General features: G+C 38.5%; 1 pseudogene; it reads right to left on the bottom strand.

Moving 5' to 3' along the window:
• Positions 1-1,088: 1,088 nt before the first annotated feature.
• LOC108529714 (60S ribosomal protein L3-like) lies at positions 1,089-2,298 on the bottom strand (annotated as a pseudogene).
• Positions 2,299-22,783: the final 20,485 nt, after the last annotated feature.

A 22,783-nucleotide genomic window follows, 5' to 3' on the forward strand; every position in this document is an offset into this window, starting at 1 on the left:
GTTCTATGCCTTGCAAGAAGGTTTCTATGATCACTCCAGGCAGCAGTAGTTTCTTCTTTCTCTGAGCTCCTATTGCATCAACAGAGAATACTCCCTAGTTCAGCCCATACTTACCTTTGTAATAGTTTGTAGTTTTTCTCCCTCCCCAGTTGTAAGCTCCTTGAAGATGAGAAAGATATCCCAACTTCCTTCCTTCTTTCCTTCAACAAATTTGTATCTAGTACCTACTCTGTACTGATGAGAGCCTTTCTAGATTTCTTCTACAGCACTTAGCAGCATTGCAGCCTGGAGTAGGCATGAAGTACATGCGTGTATTGTTTGAAGACATTTATTAAGCAGCTCTCTATCACCCTGGATGATTCAACTTAACTCATCTGCTCTTTCCTCCCAACATACGTTTAACCCATTCTTTTTAACCGAAGATCAAACCTTCAGTACCGTCACCAAGCCTACTCTGTTCTTTCTGATAGAGGGAAGTAGATAGATTTATGACAGGGCAGCAAAAACCTGTTTGTGAAACTTGTTTCTGTTCTTAGTTCCACTTGACTTCCTTTGTACTATTGCTCAAGACACTTAACTTCTTGTGCCATCATAATGTCCCCTTCTGTAAAATAGAGACAATAATATATGCTGTGCCACCCCCAACACTCCCCAGGGCGAAGGTTGATGAGATAATGGCTGTAAAACACCTTAAGCTCTTCCAAGGAAGGTGCCATAGTGTGGAAAAAAGTAAAGGTTTATTATGTAGCTAATCACATTCAAAATACAGGGTGCAAACGGACCTGTGGAGTTTTGAAACAAAGCCTCAGGGAGACAGGCTAATGCTTCACTTGCCCTTCAGGACCAGGCAGCATTTCTGGAACTTTCTCTTACATAAGTTAACTTTAGAAAATACGTTTTATTTGTTTTTTAAAGGGGGTGGTGATTTATGCCTACAAAACAAAGATGAACTCACACGGCTACAATGCAAGTCCCTGCTGTTTGAGGAGATACTGCCTTTGTTTTTTTTTTTTTGTTGTTTTTGTTTTTGTTTTCCAGTGGAAAATGTTTTATTGAGACCCTACCAGCTGCAAAATCTGTTCCTGGCATTAAGCTCCTTCTTCCTTTGCAATTCAGTCTTTCTTGAGTGGTCCCATGAATGCTTTTTTCTCCTCCATGGTCTGGAAGCGGCCATGGCCAAACTTGGAGGTGGTATCAATGAACTTAAGGAGGGTTTTCTCCAGAGCCCGCCATTTGGTTTGCACCAGCAAGGACTTGTGGGGAGGTGAGCTCTCACTTCTTGGTTCCTACCACACAGTCCTTCAGCATGACAAAGTCAATGGTCACTTCACCATAGTGGCCAAAGCCACCCAGAGGGTTGATACTCTTGTCAGACAGGTCATAGTCAGTGGAGGCATTGTTCGTGATCAGTTTGTCATCCTTGATAAGATAGCCCTGGCCAATCTTATAGATCTTCTTATTGATCTCAGTGCGGTGATGGTAGCCTTTCTGCCCAGCACGTGCCACAGAGAAGGCCACACGGGCAAGATGTCGTGCCCCAATACAGGACTCCATGAGCAGGTCTTGGTGGGTCTTTGGGGGCAGCTTCTTGGTGAGCCAACGACTGGTAATCCCTTTGTAGCCTTTGCCCTTGCTCATTCTGATGACGTCGATCATCTCGTCCTGCCTAAACACATGGTTCACAGGTACCTGCTGCTCAAGCCTCTCGTGGACCCAGTCCAGCTTCTGGGCCATGGTGTCTCCATTCACCTGGATCTCCATCAGGTGGGCTTTCTTGTGGCGCAGAGAAAGCAGGCACATCTGGGTGTGGGCAATCACGCAGATGACTTGACAGTACTTCTTCATGCTGCTGAAGTCCTTCTCCAGCTGCTTCTTGCCATCCTCATCCTGCCATTTCTTGCAGTACTTGATAAAGGCCTTCTTCTTAGATTTATGCCAGTTCTTACAGAAGCGCCACTTGCACTCATCACTGATGTGCTCAGCGAAGACGGTCTGGAAGGTCCAGAGGCTTCGAGGGGTTTCCAAGTAGCCCACAATGCTCACAACCACCATGGGTGGTATCTCTACAATGGTCACAGTCTCTACCACCTCCTTCTTATTCACCTTGGATCCTGGCCTGTCGACTTCCTGCATGATGTGGGTCATGCCAGCCTTGTATCCCAGGAAGCCTGTGAGGCAGGCCGACTTGGAAGGGTCATCCTTAGGGAGGCTCTTCACCTTCCCATGATGCCTGCTGCTGTGCTTCTGAGGCAGGAAGCTGAGGGACCCATGTCTGGGAGCGAACTTTCTGTGACACATCACGCTGTCAAATCCTGCTGGTAGAGTGAGATACTGCCTTTGAATTTACATACAAGCCAGAAGAAAGTAAACTCTAGCTTGGCAGAGCCCATCTCTCAAGCTTAGAATACCTTCTGGCCTAGAAGCTCTGTGAGGGCAGGAACTGGTTTCTTGTTCACAATTATATTGCCATCACTGCAAATAATGCCTGGAATGTAGTAGAGTAGAGCTCAACAAATATTTTATGTTCTCTGTATCACATGAATGAGTCTGGCTTTATTGCATGAATGAACCCACGGAAGGAGAGAAAGTGCTAAAATCTGGGCACTGGTAGGTCCAACACTCTCTTATTTGAAGAAGGTGCTTAGGGGTTATATTGCCCACTGGGCTGGCTGTGTAACAGTCACATTTTGTGGGCACTGCCACTGGCTGCTCAAGTCCTCAGGGGTAGGAGAGTACAGGACCAAGGTCATTTTAATCCCACATTCTAATGGAATGTGCAACTTTGGATGTGCCAGGTGTAAGTAGGAAACATGCAAGGAACTTGAGCATAGAGTTAATGTGTGGAGTTAGATATTATTGACCCTCCCATATTCTTGTTAAAAAATTTGGATGCTGGAGGCTACCAGAGAAATCTGATTAGCCTAAGTACATGTGGAGTTAGAGTAGTCCATGGGAGGAAAGGAATAGGATTCATTCTGACCTTTTTCTCCCCACCAGAGGTTCAAAGATAGTATGATAGATCTGATAAACCAAGTGGCTATGACTGAGGCCACGTTGCAAGAACAGAGGTGCACCTAAGAGGAAGCTCACCACGTGAGAGGAGTTAGCGGGGGCTGGGGACCACTCTCAACCCCGGGGCTTGGGTCATTAGAGTCAGGCTGATTCTAGGCACAGTGCACAGTGGGTACTAGTGTGCCCAAATCACACTAACATAGCACTGGTCATACAGTTTTAAAAATAAATCCGGATGCTTATAATGCAAAACAATAAACGTGCTAAACAGTGATTTGGCATCTAAGAAGACTTAATGCAGAGTAATGTTCTATTTCTTTCAGGCTGCTCTAACAAAATACCAGAAACTGGGTGGCTTATAAACAGCAGAAATGTATTCCTCACAGTTCTGGAGGTGGGAAGTCCAAGATCCAGGCACCTGCTGATTTGATGTCTGATGAGGGTCTGCTGTTTGGTTCATAGATGGCTGTCTTTTTGCTGTGTCTCCACATGGCCAAAGGCACAGGGAGCTCTCTGTGTCTCTTTTATAAGGGCATTAATCCCATTTGTGAGTGCTCCCCCCTCATGACCTAATCACTTCCCTAAGGCCCCATCTCCAAATGCCACCTCCTTGGAGCTTAGGTTTCAACATATGAATTTGGGGAGGACACAAACATTCAGTCTACAGTAGGAAACAAAGAGAAAAGGAACATCTTCCCCTTCAAGGGATGAAACTGGTTGGCCTCAATGACTCAGTGGAGGCCTCTGTGGGAGCCAGCAGGTGTGGAGAGAGTAAGAGTGGAGGCCACCAGGCCAGGCACGGTGGCTCATGTCTGTAATCCCAGCATTTTGGGAGGCCGAGGCGGGCAGATCACCTGAGGTTGGGAGTTGGAGACCAGCCTGACCAACATGGAGAAACCCCATCTCTACTAAAAGTACAAAACTAGCCGGGTGTGGTGGTAGGCACCTGTAATCCCAGCTACTCAGAAGGCTGAGGCAGGAGAATTGCTTGAACCCAGGAGGGGAGGTTGTGGTGAGCCAAGATCACACCATTGCACTCCAGCCTGGGCAACAAGAGTAAAGCTCTGTCTCAAAAAAAAAAAAAAAAAAAAAAAAAAGAGTGGAGGCCACCAAGGATCTGCAGGATAATGTCACCATAATTACATATGTGGCAAGAACATCCAAAGGAAGGGACGGAGGGAAGGAGGAAGGAAAGAGGAAAGGAAGGAAGATAGATCTGGCTTCAAAAAACTGACAGAAATGCCAAAGACAAGGCTTTCATTCAAAAGTGACTGCCTGGTTCACCCTGTGGTGGTGAGCAGAGGGCAAGTGCAGATTAAAAGCAGAAATGGATGTTTCCCTAATGTGGCAAAAAGGCCTTGACCTGTAATGCCAGACTGTCAACAAAAATCCTCAGAATGGATGTGTGTAAGACAGGGTGAGAGAGAAGGTTTCCCACTTCAGCTATTCAGGTCCTGTGCCTTCTCATCATTCCCTAGAGACAGCTGGGAAAAAAGGAACAAAAAGCACCAAAGTACATACATCCCAATGCCCAGGTTAATTTTACAAGAGAAAAGTCTAATAAAGCCCAAGAATCTACCCAGGAAATTTAGGGGCAGATCACAGGCCAGAATATAAAACATTCCTGGGTTGAAAAGAGAAAAAAAGTTATGTGACCTATGCAATGATTATTATTTAGGAAGGAAGGAAGGAAGGAAGGAAGGAAGGAAGGAAGGAAGGCTGAACACATATAAAGAAGAGGCACATTCAAAAGAGAATGAGAGTCAGGAGAAAATTTGATAAAACAAATGGCTCAGACTTTAATACAGTTAAAGAGAACACAGGCTCTATGAAAGATGATATCAAACATAAAAAAAAATACAAGAAAATGATGAAATCTAAAGGAAGAGGGCAGAGGCAAAGGAAAAAATAATTTTATTGCAGAAAGCATAAATGATTTAGTCTGGGCACGATGGCTCACACCTGTAATCGCAACACTTCGGGAGGCTTAAGTGGGGGAAGATTGCTTGAGCCCAGGAGTTTGAGTCTAGTCTGGGCAACATAGTGGGACCTGGTCTCTACGAAAAATCTTAAAACAAAATTAACCTGGTGTAGTGGTGGATGCCTGTAGTCGCAGCTACGTGGGAGGCTCAGTTGGGAGGCTCACTTGAGCCCAGGAGGTTGAGGCTGCAGTGAGTCATAATCCTGTCACTGTACTCCAACCTGGGTGACACAGTGAGACCCTGTCTCAAAAAAAAAAAAAATAATAATGATAGTAATCATAATAATAATAAATGATTTAGAAACATCAAGTAAAATTGCAGAAAACTGAGTTTGTGATTTTGTTGATAGATGAGAAAATCACACAGAATGAAGAGGAAAGGGGAAAAAATTAAAAAGAAGTTACAAAGAAGTTAGTAGATATGGAAGGTACCCAACCTAGTTACAAAATATAGATAATCGCTCTTCCTAAAGTCAAGGAAAAAATATTCGGATACAGCAGAGAAAAAGTTTCTGATATCACAGAAGAGCAGAATCTTCAGATTAAATTAATTAATATATCATAATTAATCCAAGGCATATTTTCTGCTGAAATTACTAAACTTCAAGGATAGAAAAAGAATTCTCCTAACACCCAGACTGATGAAACAAGTCAAAGAAGGGAAATACCAGGCTAGCTTCGGACCACTCCATAGCAACATTTGAGGCCACAGGACAGGGGAGCAATGACTGACGAATTTTGAGTGGAAAATCATGCGACCCAGAGAAGTTGTTGTCCAACATGTAAAGATAACAACAAAATTCTCAAATATGTAAAGATTCAAGAGACATACTACCTATAACTTCTTCCTAAAAAAATTATTTGATGATGTAATCTACCCAATTAAAAAATAATTCAAAATTAACTTGGAGATGGAAAAGCTTTGTCCTAAGGACTCCTTATGTGTGCTAAATAAGTGTGAACACACTGAATGAAGTCTAAATAGTGATGCTTATTACACCTAGGTAATTATCAAATATAAAGTCAATCTTTAAAACCTTCGAATCAAAGCTAAATATTATTTTAAAAATAATAATGGATTTGGTGTCCTATAGTATTAACAAAAACAGAAGGCTAAAGAGAAAGAGGATCTAAAAAGATATAAAGTGACTGGGCGCAATGGCTCACACCTGTAATCCAAGAACTTTGGGGAGCCAAAGCAGGAGGATCGCCAGGAGTTCGAGACCAGTGTGGGGAACAAAGCAAGGCCCGGTCTTAACAAAAAATTTAAAAATTAGCTAGGCATGGTGGTGCCTGCCTATAGTCCCAGCTACTCGGGAGTCTGAGGTGGGAGGATCGCCTGAGCTCAGGAGTTCCAGGCTGCAGTGAGCTGTGAATGCACCACTGCACCCCTGTCTGGGAAACAGAGTGAGACCCTGCCTCTAAAAAGAAAAAGCAAAAGAAAAAAAAAGATGCAAACTGAGCAAATTTCCTCGTCTTCAACAAAGGACTAATAGAAATTTTAATTTTTGAAATAGATAATTGAGAATTACAGACATATAAATATTATTACAAGTTGTAAAATTCACTGCTGATGTAATAAAAATCAATGTCTACATTCAATAATATAGTGCTGGCAGGGCTGGTTGAAGGAGGGCTAAAGGGGTGGAAACACTGATTACTTACAGTAGGAGATTTTTTATCCAGAATTCCAAGGACTTAACCTGCTCAGATTAATGACAGTATACATATGTACCTTCCAAAAGAGCTGGATAATCAAAGAACAAATTTGAGTATATAAATGTAGTGTGTAATAAAGGAAATAGGTCAAGTTAAGAAATAGTCTTTAAAAATGTATATATTTTGAATATCTCTTTTTATTATAAATAATATATCATGCCAAAGAATTGAATATTAAATTGCTTGTCATAATTTTGCATCAGTTTAAAACATCAGGCTTACCTATAAAAGTTAGCATTGTGTACTATAAACATAATAAATATGTTTTACTTAATTCCTTTGTGAAATGCACCTACGTTGCCTTAAAAATGTAGGGAAGGAGATGGGAATATAATGCAAGCATATAAATGTATAAAAGTTACATTCACCAAGAAATTCTGCTTGATCTTTATATAGTGGCAAAAATCACTCATTATCAGGATATGTTGTAACAACTTTTGCAAACCAGAAGAGAATGGATGAAGTAACAAGCTCTCTTGGAAAGAGGTATCTGCTTGCCCTTGCTAGTCATTTTTTTTTTCTCAAATTTCTTTCTCAGAATGTACCTACAGAGTATTTTCTGCTTAGTAACAAATCACCATTTTAAAATAAAATGTATGAAATTTTTTACAACATAGAACAACTAGAAACTATTTCTCATTCATCATAACCTTTCTATCTTGCCTACATTGTTTGAGTTGCACCACCATAAAAGTTGGACTGGCAGAATAGTTTTGATTTTTAGACGTTTGGGCTTCCTAAATAAACAATCTCTACTCTTAGAAAGACAGCAGTAACAAAGAAGGTGGAAAGAAAGTATTAAACTCGTAAAATATGTAATACGAAAACTGGCATAAGGTCAAATATATGCTATAACAATACACGTAAATGATATGAACACCCGAATAAACGTAAAAGAAAGCAAACCCCAACTTTATGTAAAACATTAAACAATTCTTATCATCTATGCTAATATCAAAACCTGAGTAAAATAAACCATTTCCTAAGACAATATAAGTCTACAAAACTAGATTTCCTTTTTTATTTTGAAATGGAGTCCAGGCTGGAGTGCAATGGCACGATCTTGGCTCACTGCAACCTCCACCTCCCAGTTCAAGCAATTCTCCTTGCGTTAGCCTCCCATGTAGCTGAGATTACATGTGCCAGCCACCACACCTGGCTAATTTTGTTGTATTTTTAGTAAAGACGGGGTTTCACCATGTTGGCCAGGCTGGTCTCGAACTCTTGACCTTGTGATCTACCAGCCTTGGCCCTCAAAGTGCTGAGATTACAGGTGTGAGCCACCGTGCCTGTCCCTCTTTTCTTTTTAACTGATAGAAAACCTATCTAGCCACCACAAACTGGTCAAGGAAGTACTACTCAAAGGCCAGTACCAAGTGGCTTTCCATGGACTGAAATAATTAAATCATTTAATTATATCAGAGTTGAAGGAAAGAATTCTTCTTACAAAGGCAGTACAACAGTGACGCCAGGGGTTTGCCACAATGGCACAGAAACAAACAACCAAAAACTACAGGCTAATCTGACTAATGAGTAAGATTACAAAATACCAAATGGGGGTAATTCCAGACTTCTGAGGAGTTTCATAATATAAATAATAATATAAAATTTGTTAAGAGATTTTACCATATAAATAGATCAGAGAATTTGAACCACAGGATGATTTCAATATTTGCAAACAAAATAAAAGTCTTAACTTTTAAAAGATCTTACTATAGTGGTAATAGAATAAAATTTTTTAAGCCATATTTTAAAAACATATATTTATCTGCATATCACAAACTAATAGCCAGTATAGCACTTAATGGTGAAAAACTAGAAGTAGTCTCATTAAAGTCAGGAACAAGACAAGAGTACTTGTTATCACCACAGTTATTTAATGATTGTTCTGGAAGTGCTCACCAATGTAATTAGATGAGAGAATGAGATAAGAAGCATAAATATTAGGTAGGAAGAAGCAGAAGTATCATTATTTGCAGATTATAAAGATTATAGTTTTAAAACCCAAGTGAATCAACTGAAAAACTATTAGAAATTTAAGAGAATTTAGTAGATTATCTGTTTAAAATATGAACACGATAATAACTTTCTCATATGCCTATAAAAAGTAGTCACAAAATTCAAACTTATGAAGTAGTTTCCTATTCACACACACAAAAATAAAAACCAGAAATGTGTCTGCTTTATATTAAGGAAGTTATAAAACCCAACAGCAAGCACATCATCCCCTTTAGGGGGCATGGTTGTTCATATCTGTAATCCCAGCTACTTGAGAGTCTGTGGTGGGAGGACAGCTTAAGCCCAGCCCAGGAGTTTGAGACCAGCCTGGGCAATATAGAGAGGTCCTCTCTCAAAAACAAACAAACAAACAAAACATACAGAGGACACTGATAAGTATGAAAAGAAAAACTTAAAATGTCATTACAGACTAAACTATAGGCCAGGCACAGTGGCTCATACCTGTAACCCTAGCACTTTGGGAGGCTGAGCCAGACAGATAACTTGAGGTCAGGAGTTCAAGATCCACCTGGTCAACATGGCAAAACCCCATCTTACCTAAAAATACAAAAATTAGCCGGACTGGTGGCGGGTACCTGTAATCCCAGCTACTTGGAAGGCTGAGGTGGGACAATTGCTTGAATCTGAGAGGCAGAGATTGCATTGAGCAGAGATCATGTCACTGCACTCCAGCCTGGGCTGCAAGAGAATCTGTCTCAAAAAAAAAAAAAAAAAAAAAAAAAAAAAAGAAAACAACAAAACAGGCTAAACTATAAATATAATACAAAAACAAATTCCTGGCTGAGCACGGTGGCTCACACTTGTAATCCCAGCACTTTGGGAGGCACGAGACAGGCAGATTGAGCCCAGGAGTTCAAGGCCAGCTTGGGTAACATACTGAAGCTCCTGTCTTGAAAAATAAATAAATAAACAAATAAATAAATAAATAAAACAAATTCCTAATAGGCCTTTTTTGATAAATGTGAAAAAAAAATTCTAAAGTTTATTTGTAGAATTAACATGTGAGAATAATCCAAAGCAGAGCTGAGAAATTAAGAATATTAGAAAATTAAATTTTATTAATAAATATATTATAAATTTAGATATTATATAAATTGAAATCTAAATTGGTAATTTTAATTACTTTTAATTAGGAATTAAAAGTGTGATCGTGGTCCAGCAATAGATCAAAGTAACAGAGCCAAAAACCTAGAAATAAATTCACATTTACAAGAAAACTCACTATATGAGAAGGATGATCTCTCCCTGAATGGCAAAAAGATGAATCATTTTATAATTATATTGAGGCATCTGGCTCAGGCTAAATACATAGGGGTCATTGTGATAGTTCCCTTTTTCTCCCTAAAAGCCCCTCCATCTATCTGCAAATCCTACTGACTTTAGAGCCTTCAAAACACACTCTGAATCTGATTGCTTCTTGCCACCTGCACAGCAATCAGCTTCTTCACCATTTGCCCAAATTTCTGCAGCTTCCTAATCAATGTCCTAGTTTTCCTCTTCCAACAATCTTCTCCACACTGCAGTCAGGCTGGTCTTTCAAAAGGTAAATCAACTCGTGTCATTCCCCTTCTCAAGGCCTCCCAATAGCGTCCCATCTCACTAAAGAAAAACATCCCACCTCCTTACACGCGCATAGACCCTCCCCGCATTCGTGGCCCCTGCCTAGCCCTTTGATCTCATCACTTCCCTGCCTCTCCACTCTAGACAAACCAGCCTTCTAGAAGCTCTGTCTCACCTCAGATCCTTGGAATTTCTTTTCTCTCTGCCAGAGTGCTTCTCCTAGATCTTCAGATGGCTCACCCTTCACATACTTCATGTTTTCCTGTGAAAATGTTCACTCTGCAGAGGCCACGCCTTGCCATCCTATCTAACGTACTACCTTCCTGTCACCGTCTGCTTCACCTTCATTGCTCTATCACTCCCCAGGTTGTTCCTTCAGATAGCCTTGCTTATCATCTCTCTCCCACTAGATTGTAAGCTCTGTAAGGACAGGGACTCCATCTGTTTTGTTCACCAGTATAACCCCAGTGCATAGCACAGTGTCTTGGGACATGGTAGATGCTTAATTAATATTTGTTGAACAAATGAATTGCAGTGGGTGTAGAGAAAAGGGGGTGCAACCTGCAGTTATTGAGGAAGTAGAATTAATAGGACTTTTTGACTTATTCAATGGAGGAATGAAGGTAGCCTGAGGGAAGGACCTGAGGATAATTCTAAGTTTCTGGACCAGGTAACTAAAGAAATACTGCATCATTCTTATGTTGGGAAATTGAGGGCAAGATTATTCAGACTATGTTGCCCATTTATTAATTAGAGAAATGGCTAATTTTTATCAGTTTGAGGAAGCATATGATGGGCAAAGCATAGTTTTAGAAAAACTTTCGGCCAGGTGCAGTGGCTCACACCTGTAATCCCAGCACTGTGGGAGGCTGAGGTGGTAGAATCATGAGGTCAGGAGTTCGAGACCAGCCTGGCCAATAAGGTGAAACCCCATCTCTACTAAAAATACAAAAACCAGCCAGGCATGGTGGCGTGCACCTGTAGTCCCAGATACTACGGAGGCTGAGACAGGAGAATTGCTTGAACCCAGGAGGCAGGGGTTGCAGTGAGCCGAGATCGTGCCGCTGCACTCCAGCCTGGGCGACAAAGTGAAACAAATTCCATCTCACCAAAAAAAAAAAAAACTTTTACATTTTCTGTGCAATTTTCTGTAAACCTGTAAAAGACAAAGTCTAATAAAATTTTTAAGAATGAAGCTGTAACATTTACCTCCCAGTGTTTCTAAGGAAATTAAATAAAACGACACTCAAGAACATGCCTAGAACATAGGCACTGCTCTCTAGTTTTCCACCAGTCAAATGCCAGTGGCTTGGGCTGTCCCTTCCTTTTCCTCCCAAATCTCTTAATGGTGTTCATTTTCCTACTAGTGCTCACACCTAAAACTGTTCACATTCAACATCTGATCATCGTAATCAGTTTCCCCATAAGTCCAGCTGGGTTTCAAATGCATGTGTCTTAGTTGTTGTTTTTTCCCATTGCATCACTCCTTTTTTCATTTTAATTTTTTTTAGAGACTTGGTCTTTCTCTGTCACCAAGGCTGGAGTGCCGTGGCGCAATCATAGCTCACTTACCCTCGAATTCCGGGGCTCAAGCAATCCTCCTACTTCAGCCTCCCAAGTAGTTAGGCCTACAAGTGTGCATCATCATGCCTGCCGAATTTTAAAAATTTTTAGTAGAGATGGGGGTCTTGCTATGTTGCCCAAGCTGGTCTTGAATTTCTGGCCTCAGTTGATGCTCCCGCCTTAGCCTCCCAAAGTGCTGGGATTACACATGTGAGCCACCATGCTGGGCCTCCTTTTCTTTTTTTAACCATGATCATCTCAAGTTATGTGTCCTTGAGACAGTTGGGGCTTGGGGGGTAGGAAGTGCGGGTCAGATTGTCCGCATTGATATCCCAGTGCTGCCATCTTGCACGGTGAGACTGTGAACCAAGTGATAAATCTTTCTCTGCCTCAGTTTCTTTATCTGCTCATTGGGAGTGATAAAAAATAATGTCTCCTTCATGTGTTTTTTGACAATTAAATGAGATGACACCTGTAAAGCACTTAGAATGGGAGAAAGCACATAGTAAAAAATTAACATTATTTTCCTAAGTAAGTATTTAAATGTTGGAGCTTTCTTCTTTATTTCTGTAGCTTCCTAATTGATGTCCTGGTTTTTCTCTTCCAACAGTCTTCTCCATACTTCTCCAGGTTGGTCTTTCAAAAACGTAAATCAACCAATGCCATTTCCCTTCTCAAGGCCTCTCGATAGCATCCCATTACACTGAAGAAAAACGTCACACCCCCTTATAAGTGCATAGACCCTCCTCGCATGCCTGGCCCTTGCCTAGCTTTGCCCACAGCTACACCTATGCTGTTGAGAAAGAGATGTGTTCTTCCACCCACATCGTGGGTAAACATCGTAATTTTCTTCAAGCAGACAGCAAAGATGTTGATCGTGAGTTTTTCTGCTGGTGTCAGTCAGGTGCATGTTAGATTTGCCCCATGACTAGATCCGCTCTTTGGAAAAGATCGTTGCCATCACTTAACCAGGTCTGCATTTTCGGCATTTTATTAAGTAATGCAACAGCCTTCTACATATTGAAAATATCTTGTATCCGTTGTCTGTTTTTCAGTAAAGAAATAAGGATCTTTCTGATCGAGAGTGGGATTGCTTTTCTCTGTTCCTCTCTCACCTCCATACCTTGTCCATCGCCCCCGAGCTCCCTGGAGTCCAATAGAACTGCCATCCTCGAAAAGTGAGCTTACATGAGAAAATACGTGCTCATTATATTTACATTCAGCACGTCTAGATCAGCAGCTTCATCTGGGACTTAGACCTACAACACTGGTGATGCAGACAGCCAGATATTTAGTCACATCAAAGCAATTTGCTAATTGCAGATGCCTCCTCTCTGTTTAATGTTTCATGTGTAAGATTAGGTGGTTGATTTAACTGGTTTATAGCGCCTGTTTTATCTCATTAGCTATCTCTAAAGAAAATCAAATCATATTAAATATAGACAGAGGACATTAATTATCTGGAAAACATAATAGTATAACCTGTATATGAGTATGAGAGGAATGATTCCAGTCACTGTTAATTTCCTAGCACTTTAAGTATATGAGAAGTTGTATATACATACATGTTAATCTGCAAGAGTATTCCATACATGAGTTATGCATCTGTGCATGTTAATTACAATATTTGCTCTCAACTATCAGTTAAACTATATCCATATATTCTTTTAGCATAGATGAATAGATAATCATTTAAAAGTTAAACTAGGAGTTCTGAAGCTCCAGGTTATTCTCATGATGTTTTCTTCATCTCTTTTATCTTTTGTACATTTTCAACCATAATTCTAGCAAAACATGCAGGTAGCTTTAGCACTGCTCTAACTATCTTTTGCTCTATGTTCCTGGCCCAAACTTTATTTCCATGGACTCTATCTGACCTTTTATTAATGTCTGTCATAAGTATGCAATTGAAACATTTTTACCTGAGATCAAAGCAGCATGTTCATATTTGAGAGAAAAAAATAGTCATAAAATTTCCAGAGAAAAAAGAATGCCACAAAATATGTAACGTAAAAATCCCCTGTGATATTAACATCCCCCCAAAAAGTGTTTAGGCTAGTGAACCAGGTTCTTGCCTAGGTTTAGCCTCTAATAAGACCTAATGCTTGTATTATTTATACTGCCACCCCACCGGCATATAGATACCACAATAGCCAATAAGGACTCCTTAGGGAATGTTTATCATGTCACTGAGCTCTGAATTCACAGAGCTTCACCAAGCACATCAGTCACTGAGGATTATCAAGGAAGGAATTCTTCATTTAAATGCTCCCCACTATTTTACATGATAGATTATAGCAATCTTTATATCATGTTAATTTTGGAGTTTTTAAATCTCTGAAAATACATGAAGACAAATACAAATAAGAGCGCTATGAGACACTGTTCTCCTCTATCTGTGTCTCTACTCCTACCACTAAAGCAGTGAGTTATTTCTACAAACTCTCAGAATCTGATATTCTAGCCTGAGGGCTTGCATACAGATTCAAGAGAATCACTTGTGTTTCTCAGTGTTTATCTTAGCAATGGGCTCAGAACTATTTGGGCATTAGCAATACCCTGGTAGGAAACTGGACAGATCTTTCCTACTTTGATTTATGTTCTTGCCACAAGGATTAAGACGCATTGCACAGATATTGATATTTTAAATCAGTTTCTTAATAAGAGAAACTAGTATAAGAAGAATGAGTATAAGTATATTCTCAGTGCTTATACCTTACAATAAATTTTTGTCATGCAACATACATAGTTCACTTTTAGAGATCAACATACCTCAGAAACCACTCTTTGATGAGGCCAGGTGCGAATCCCTCCGTATATAAGGCAGTATAATGTAATGATGCTCCAATCCACTTAATTATAGAACTTATGAAAGTAAAAAATTATAATAGCCACTGAACACTTCGTTCAATCAGAAAAGATCTACTCCCCAGAGTACAAAGGTAATGGCTATACTATAAAGTCATCATTTCAGTGGAGTTTTACTTTCCACCCAAGAGACAGGGCATTCATCATGAACATCCTCCATGCCAAGCAATCACAACATCACTGATCACCTTTTGCTCGGGCCCCATATATATAATGCAACTATTCCAGTTGTGCCATACCTGGCAGAGAAGATTCTGCAGATCTTAACCTCTTGTTGAGAGTTAAATAATTTCTGAAACGCACGATAGCTACATAACTCTCCCAGCCATTTTCTGCACCACGATTTTGCTCATTTTGCTTCCTTTGTGTTCCATTCAAGGTTTTCCTGCGCTGAGACAATCTTTTACATTTTTTCTTCTTCTGCCTGCATCAAAGTTAGGACTTTGTTAGGGATGCTTTGCTATCGGCATCTGTTACCTCTTTTTCTTAGGGGCTAAGGAGGAGGCTGCTGTGTGGCTGAAAAAGACTCTCATTCAGTTTGGAATTGCCTCCCTTTGCTTTCCTGTCACACTGTCAAGCTCAATCAGAACGCAATGAAAGTGATACAGAGGCGAGGCTTTGCTGGCAAGACTTAGAACAAAGACAGCTCCATAGCCTAGTACAGATTTCACATCCAATTTAACTCTTTGGAAAAGGATTTCAGGAAATACATAGTCAAGAGTTGAAAAAATGGAGTTGGGTCTACTATAAAGGCTAAAAGTATTATCCTGGCTTAGATAAGCTACAAAGATAGGTTGATACTATTTTCTAGCATAAACCACATTAGCCGGCATTACACATTGAGCTTTCTTTACTCGTTAAGTTGCAAGGAGATTTGAGAGGAATTTAGCAGCTACATAAAATGACTCTTTCATGATTCTAGCTTTACCAGTCATTTTAGTTGTACAAGGTGCATGAATAGCAAGGACCTAAATCATGTTGTTTAACAAATCTGGTATTAGAGGGTTAGTCTCAGTTTACTTATTAAGAATTTAGTTGAGTAAAGGACTTTAGGACTCAGTTCTTTGTGTAGATGACAATGAACGGCCCAATACTTGTATTTTTGGGGGAAAACATACGTCAACTACACATGTTTTGAACTGTGCTGTTGGGCCCATAACTAATGTATTGCATTGAATATATTTTTCTGCAGGAACTAACTGTAAAGAAGAAACTTCATTGAGAAGGACATAGGTCAATGGTGACTTGCTTCAGTGGCCTCTACTATTACTTACTTTCTGAAGCCTAGTTTCTACTTGTTCTCTGTCTCACAAGAGACTCGGTTTAACTCTCTGAATTTTTCGAAGTGAGGTCATGACAAACTTGGTTTAATTCTCTGAGCTTTCAAACTTAGTTCGTGATTCCATTTTGAAGAATCATGGCCCTCATTTTCACTTGATGGATTTGAAGCATACTGAAAACTGTTTCACAAAGCAAATAGAATCTTGAACGATCTACACAGCAGCAGTAATGTTAATGAAATAGTGAAGAGAACTCATGCAGTTTAAATTAACTATTTTTATAAGCAATTCTTTAAAACTGTTATGGTCACAGATACTGTCAAAAATTTCAATGTTTGGTACATAGGTCAGAGGAGATATTTTTTTCATGTTTGTGTACTTTATCTTATTGAAAATAGAAACATTTAAGTAACTTTATATACACTTACGTATCTAATTTTATATACACTCAGTGAGAGAGAGAAAGAGATTGAGAGTGTCTGAAGTTAGTTTACATACACAATTGCATTTAAGGGGCATGCATTTCAAATGACTAGTACCATACCATCATAGGAAAGAAGATATCTCTTTGGAAAATTTGTCATGAACAAGAGATGATTAGAAGCAGCATATGATAGACAACAACATTTCATCTCTGCATGCAATTATGGTACAAATTAGAAATGCTATTATGTTGGTGCTCCATAATTAAGTAAGCAATTAAAAACAAAAACAGTTCATTAACAAATGTCATAGCTATGCTGACAAATGTCCAGTGAGGTCACGGTCACAGCAATTGCATGAGATGATGACTAAGTCTTCCCAAGAGCAAAAATCCCCACCAACAGCAATGGTTCTATTTCTAATGCATGTGTTATATAAATAGCAATTTGGGCTGGAAAAACTGAAATAAACATTGCAGTCAAATGTAGAGAGGAGGTGAGCTCTTTGTGGTAAGTTATTTACTCCATTTGTGAGAGTATAATTGGAAACCAAAATGAAACTTTAGCTTTATTCAAAAAATGAAAATAAAATCTCTCTTGATACTTAATATAGCTATGGTAATTTCCTTGTAAGTCTTCGGCCCGTTGGCTCAATTCAGTCTCTTCGCCATTGAGAAACTTATGCTCTATCTTAATGAAGATAGCAACTAGAAATTAGCAGTTACTAGTGGTGGCTGTTAGATCTACCTATTTGCATGGATTTTCTTTAATGGCCATCAGTTCATAAGTATTTTCATTTTTTGAAAATGTTTTCCATTATTTCAAGAGAAACCATATAGTGTCACATGAAAAAGTTATATCAACAATGAACAGGTTTGATAAATAAAATGCAGGGGGAAAAAAGTGAAATGGTTAATCCCTGTACTAATTATTTGTCCCATTTTTGTTAATACAAATTAAATGTTTCACTTGGTTAATGACAAGTTTGATCAAACAGTTCATAAACTGATGCATTGACTTTGAAATGAATTCAGGGAAAAAAAAATGACATGATGTGGAGCTGGCAAGGGGCCGCCTCTAGTGGGAACAGATGCCCAACAAATTTGGCGAGTAGTTTTGTTCTCTTCTATCTGTTGCAGTTCACAATCCTAATGAATGTTATGTTTAAATAACATGAATAAAGATAAAGTGAAAATGAATTCAACTCCAGTTTGAGCAGCAGAATAAAAATGAGCAAACTGTATTATCTTCTGCCACCTAATCTGGGTTGAATTTCCTCTGTATCTTTTTTGTTTGTTGAAGAATCCTTTTCTTGAGTCTCCTTGGCCATTGACAAGGTCTTTTGAGATGAATATGAAAAGATAGATTTAAAGGTTAAGGCCAGGGTCAGATGGTTGCAGATGTTTTGTGAGAGATTGTTCGGTTCAGTTTGTGGTACTTCTCCTGACTAAGGTATTTCAAACAGGCAGACTCATGGCCAGCAACTGTCAATGAATGTTGTTTGTCTCACAATTGATCCATGCAAACACAAACACAGAGTAGAAAGAGTGTTTGTTTTTTCTTAGGCAGATAATTTTCCCCCAGCCCAAAGACTTTGTCTGAAACCAGAGAAGACACTATTTTATTTCTAGAAAGTAGGACATTTTAGATTTGGCTCTTCGGATGATCAGCTGAGACCATTTTTCAGGGGACAAATAATGGCACCATGTAGCAGAAGCTGATTAGACTGTAAAAGGTTGCAACATTTTTGGAGAGGAAGTGAAAGGAAGTAGAGCTTGAACATTGAAAAAAAAAAGATAAATGAGCTAGTCTCTTATCTCCTGACTTCAAATTCTAATTAACAGAAAATGTGGAAATAAAGGGACAGAGTTCATGAAAGTCATGCTGATTGTCATTGGGATATTTCATTATCTGATATCTTTAGATTGAATCATATCTCCCCATAAGGGAGGTTAGAATACATAGATGTGTATGTATGTATAAAATGTGTGTGTGTATACACACAATATATATATGTGTATGTGAATCTGTTAAATTATGTGTATATACATTATATATACACATACATGTGTATGCAGTATACACACATATATACACATAAACATGTGTGTGTATATGCACACACACGCTCACACACACAGATCCTCTTAACAGTCAGATAGCATTAGATGAAAGGTATTTCCTCCAGGAATGTCTTAAGGGTTTTCCTTTAAGAATTTTTATTTACTACCTCCATAGGTTTATAAACATGATTAAGACATTTCCACGGGCCATTTCCCATCCCTTCCTTTGAGCGTTTTAACATTTAAGTTATGAGTGTTGAGAGCCTATAGTAATTGTCTAAGGCCAATGGGATGGTTCCTTTCCACAATAGACAATTCAGAACAATTCAGGTAGGGATGTTTTCTTTCTTAGATCTTGTAAATGGCTTTTAATTAACATATATTTTGGAACATTCTATGTAAAAATATCTAGGATGTTGAAAAATACAAAGGACTATTAATTTTTTAGTCAACACTCTGAGAGAAAGCTTTTATAGCTTTTACTTTCCTAGCACCCATTCACTATCAGTTCTTCTTCACATTTACATTCTTCTGAATTTTATGCTGCATAATGCTACAGTGAAGACTGTGTTTATTATTCTGACATGATTCTTTGTGAAACAGGTGCTTGATAAGGATTATTTTTAAAAGACCAAAAGCCCCTCAAGTGATTACTCTCTCAAACTTCTTGTAAAGGAGGACAGATAGTGATCCTCACCATCACCAGAGGCAAATCTAGAATTTTCCAATGTTTTAAATGTTTGCATGCCACACAATATCATCAAAATACTTTTTTTTTTGCTAAGATGAAAAATTAGATTTTTTTTCTACCTGAGGCCTGTTACCTGTTGTTCTTTGGAACAATTTAGTTACATTTTAAATAACACAGTAAATTTTCTGGTCATTCCTATATATTTGGATCACTGAAGAATGTAGAAGCTTACAAGAATTACACATAAAATCATTTCTTATGCTTCTTCTTGTTGAAAATGAGGTGTTTGAAAATACAAATTGGAAATTTAATTTGCAAACCTTCTTAGTGCTATGGATACACACAATTAAAAACTTATGAAACATTTCCTATTAAAGGGATTCAAGGATTGTATTTCACTATTTCAGATATACAATGAAATTATATCTTTTTACACAAATTATTCATTTCACTACCTTATCGAACTATAGATTGTTCATTTAAGGACACCAAGTATTAAAGATTCGGATTTAGTAGACAGATGTAGCTCTACAACTTTTGCAGCGATGAGTCAAATGGTTTTCGAAATATGTTATTTCCCTTTTTTGACTATTCTGAATGCAAAGAAAAAATGTACCAGAACCGACAAAGAAAATCTCAAATAAAAACAGCAAAAAAAAAAAAACCCAATATAAGGTTCATGGTTCCTGCATAGTGTTTTTTAAAAGCTTTATTTAAAGCTGCTTCAGGATATTTTGTGATAAATAGGAATCAAAATAATTTATTCATATCACAGTTTTCTAAAGCATGTTTACTAGTTCTTTTCTAATTCACATCCTGCCATCATTCTGTTTTTATATATGTTCCTTTCAAAAGATTTGCCAAACATAAATAAGAACAATTACACAATTACAGAGCAGGATTATTTCTGAAGAAAAAAATTATCATCCGTTGTATTTTAATCAGCTATCCTATTAGACTCCATCATTAAGAAAAGTATTCAGGATGTCTAGTGGGTGAAGAGAGCAGAAGTGTGTTTTCATTTTGATATGATAGCTGCATTCAAGTTATTCTCCTCTTTACAATAGATTTTACCTAGCTTTATCTTCATAGGAAGCTGCTTTCAGTTGAAAAGCAGAAGTGAATAGAAGTGTCATGACATGGGATTAACAGTACAACCAGTTAGTAAATCAAATGTTTGAGGTGAAGAAAGTGGAATGTGACATGCATCAGCAGGATGGACTGGCAGGATTTTATAGAGACAAGTAAAAAGCAAAATTTTAATCATTGGTCAATGTTCCTGATATCTGTACCATTTTGAAAACACGTGGTCCATTTAACCAGTCAGCCACCGTAATGAATCTGAGTACATTAAGATGTTCCCAGCAATGTTAGTTCATATAGAAGTAATAATCATAGAAAAAACTAGTCCAAGTGCTGTTTCCAGCTAATAAAAAAAAAGAAAAAGAAAATTTCATCCTGAGACTGAGAAACTGGACAGTATGGTTCAGTTTTGAGATGGCAATATGACTGTAAGAAACCTCATGGTGGGTTTACCTCATGACACCCTCATTACAGTCACTGACGAACTATTAAAAATAACCTTCTCAAATACTTCCAATTATGTAGATTTGATATAGTCCTCATAATTAAGATTTTAGAGTTTCAAGAGTGTTTGTCCACTGTTTTAAGCAGATATAAGCAAGTTATTTAGATCACTTAAAAATGAATGTTTCAGCACAACCATGGATTTCTTCTCTCCTTCTGGTAAGTATCCACACAAATATGTAAAAACTTAAGTTAAAATTGGTAATGCTTAAAGATTTATCTGGGTAGCTTGGGTGAGTAGCTAAAAGGTCAATTTAAAGTCTTAGTAAAGGATATTTCCCATCACCATCAGTGTCTTCACATGAAAAAATATTTAAATTCCATATAGTCTGGCATTCATTTCATAACTCCATATTTTTTGGTCTCCATTTTTTCACAGCACAAGTTTCTCTAAGAATAGAGTTAAAACTCTTACATACCTAATATTTACTTAAAACTTTGTCTAAAAAAATTAGAATTCACACAAAAAAGCCCATTAAATATTCACACTTTAATATAAGTTCCTTAGAAACAAATGTACAGTTAGATAACACATAAAGAATTATGAATGACTAATTATATTTTGCATATTTACAGCAAAGACAATTAGCAAATAGCTTTTATATGCAAAATAAATGAAAAAGTAATTAAGATGCACTAACCAGAGCAGCAATATCAAGTCTGTTGTCTTGTGATTCATTCCTAACAAACATAATAATTATGCATTCATTGTCATATAATTAAAACAGCTCTGTCCTTTAGAAAAATGGTGATTTACTATATAATAACCTGAAGAGTGGCAGAAGTTCCTCATAATGGTGAGCAGGATAATTAAATATTTCTTCTTAGGAAATGCTCACCCAGTTTAGTTTATTATCATAAACTTCTACCAGCAAGCAGCTGCTCCTCAGGAATGCCAAGTGTTTTCTCTCTGGTCTGGGAAAGTTATTTTCCATTTTGTTCATTGGCTCTCATTTTTTTCCTTGCTGTTGAATTGGGCAGGGGTGCTCCTGAGGCACCCTTCACCTTCCTCAGGCTGGTCCTCCTGGAGGCCATCCCTAGCTGCAGAGGGCTGTGGGAAGCAACTTCAAGACCCAGTTCTGTGGCTAGATCTGCTTTTGGTGATAAAAATGTGTAATGCTTGCCTCTCTGCTGAAATATATTGTCTTTTTGAAGATATTCTAGGAGTTTTTCATCACTAAGATAGATATAAATGTGCAAATAAATAAATGAATACAGTAGCATCCAGTGTTTCTCATGTTAGGTAAGCCACCTGCATTCTAGAAACACAGCAACACATTTCAAAATCATCAATACATTTGATATTTTAGCTAATTAAAGTGATATGAACTGTCCTCTGCATTCCACACAAATAGATCATGGGAGTCATTTTGTTTCCCCAAAGCTGAGAACACGTTGATATCTGTGCCCAGCAGTTACACCATCACCTATTGTTCACTCCTGATATTAGCACAGTACCTACAGAAGTACATGCTGTAATGCAATCAGAAATTACTCAAGCAGGAGATAGATATTATTTTGTGTGTATTTGGTGTGTTATCTTAATATTGATACTATTATGTCATCATGTACATATACCCAACAAAATTAACTTATTTTTATAATAAAATCTTGTGTCCAGCAGAATGGAGAGAGCAAGAGTAAATGGGAAGATAAGTATTTGTTTATGAGTTACTGCTTGCTTTAAAAATATAATAGGGCCGGGCGCGGTGGCTCAAGCCTGTAATCCCAGCACTTTGGGAGGCCGAGACGGGCGGATCACGAGGTCAGGAGATCGAGACCATCCTGGCTAATACGGTGAAACCCCATCTCTACTTAAAAAAAAAATACAAAAAAACTAGCCGGGCGACGAGGCGGGCGCCTGTAATCCCAGCTACTCGGGAGGCTGAGGCAGGAGAATGGCGTAAACCCGGGAGGCGGAGCTTGCAGTGAGCTGAGATCTGGCCACTGCACTCCAGCCTGGGCGACAGAGCGAGACTCCGTCTCAACAACAACAACAACAACAACAACAACAACAA

Source organism: Rhinopithecus bieti, unplaced genomic scaffold (assembly GCF_001698545.2).
Source record: "Rhinopithecus bieti isolate Rb0 unplaced genomic scaffold, ASM169854v2 scaffold_6717, whole genome shotgun sequence".
Taxonomy (NCBI): domain Eukaryota; kingdom Metazoa; phylum Chordata; class Mammalia; order Primates; family Cercopithecidae; genus Rhinopithecus; species Rhinopithecus bieti.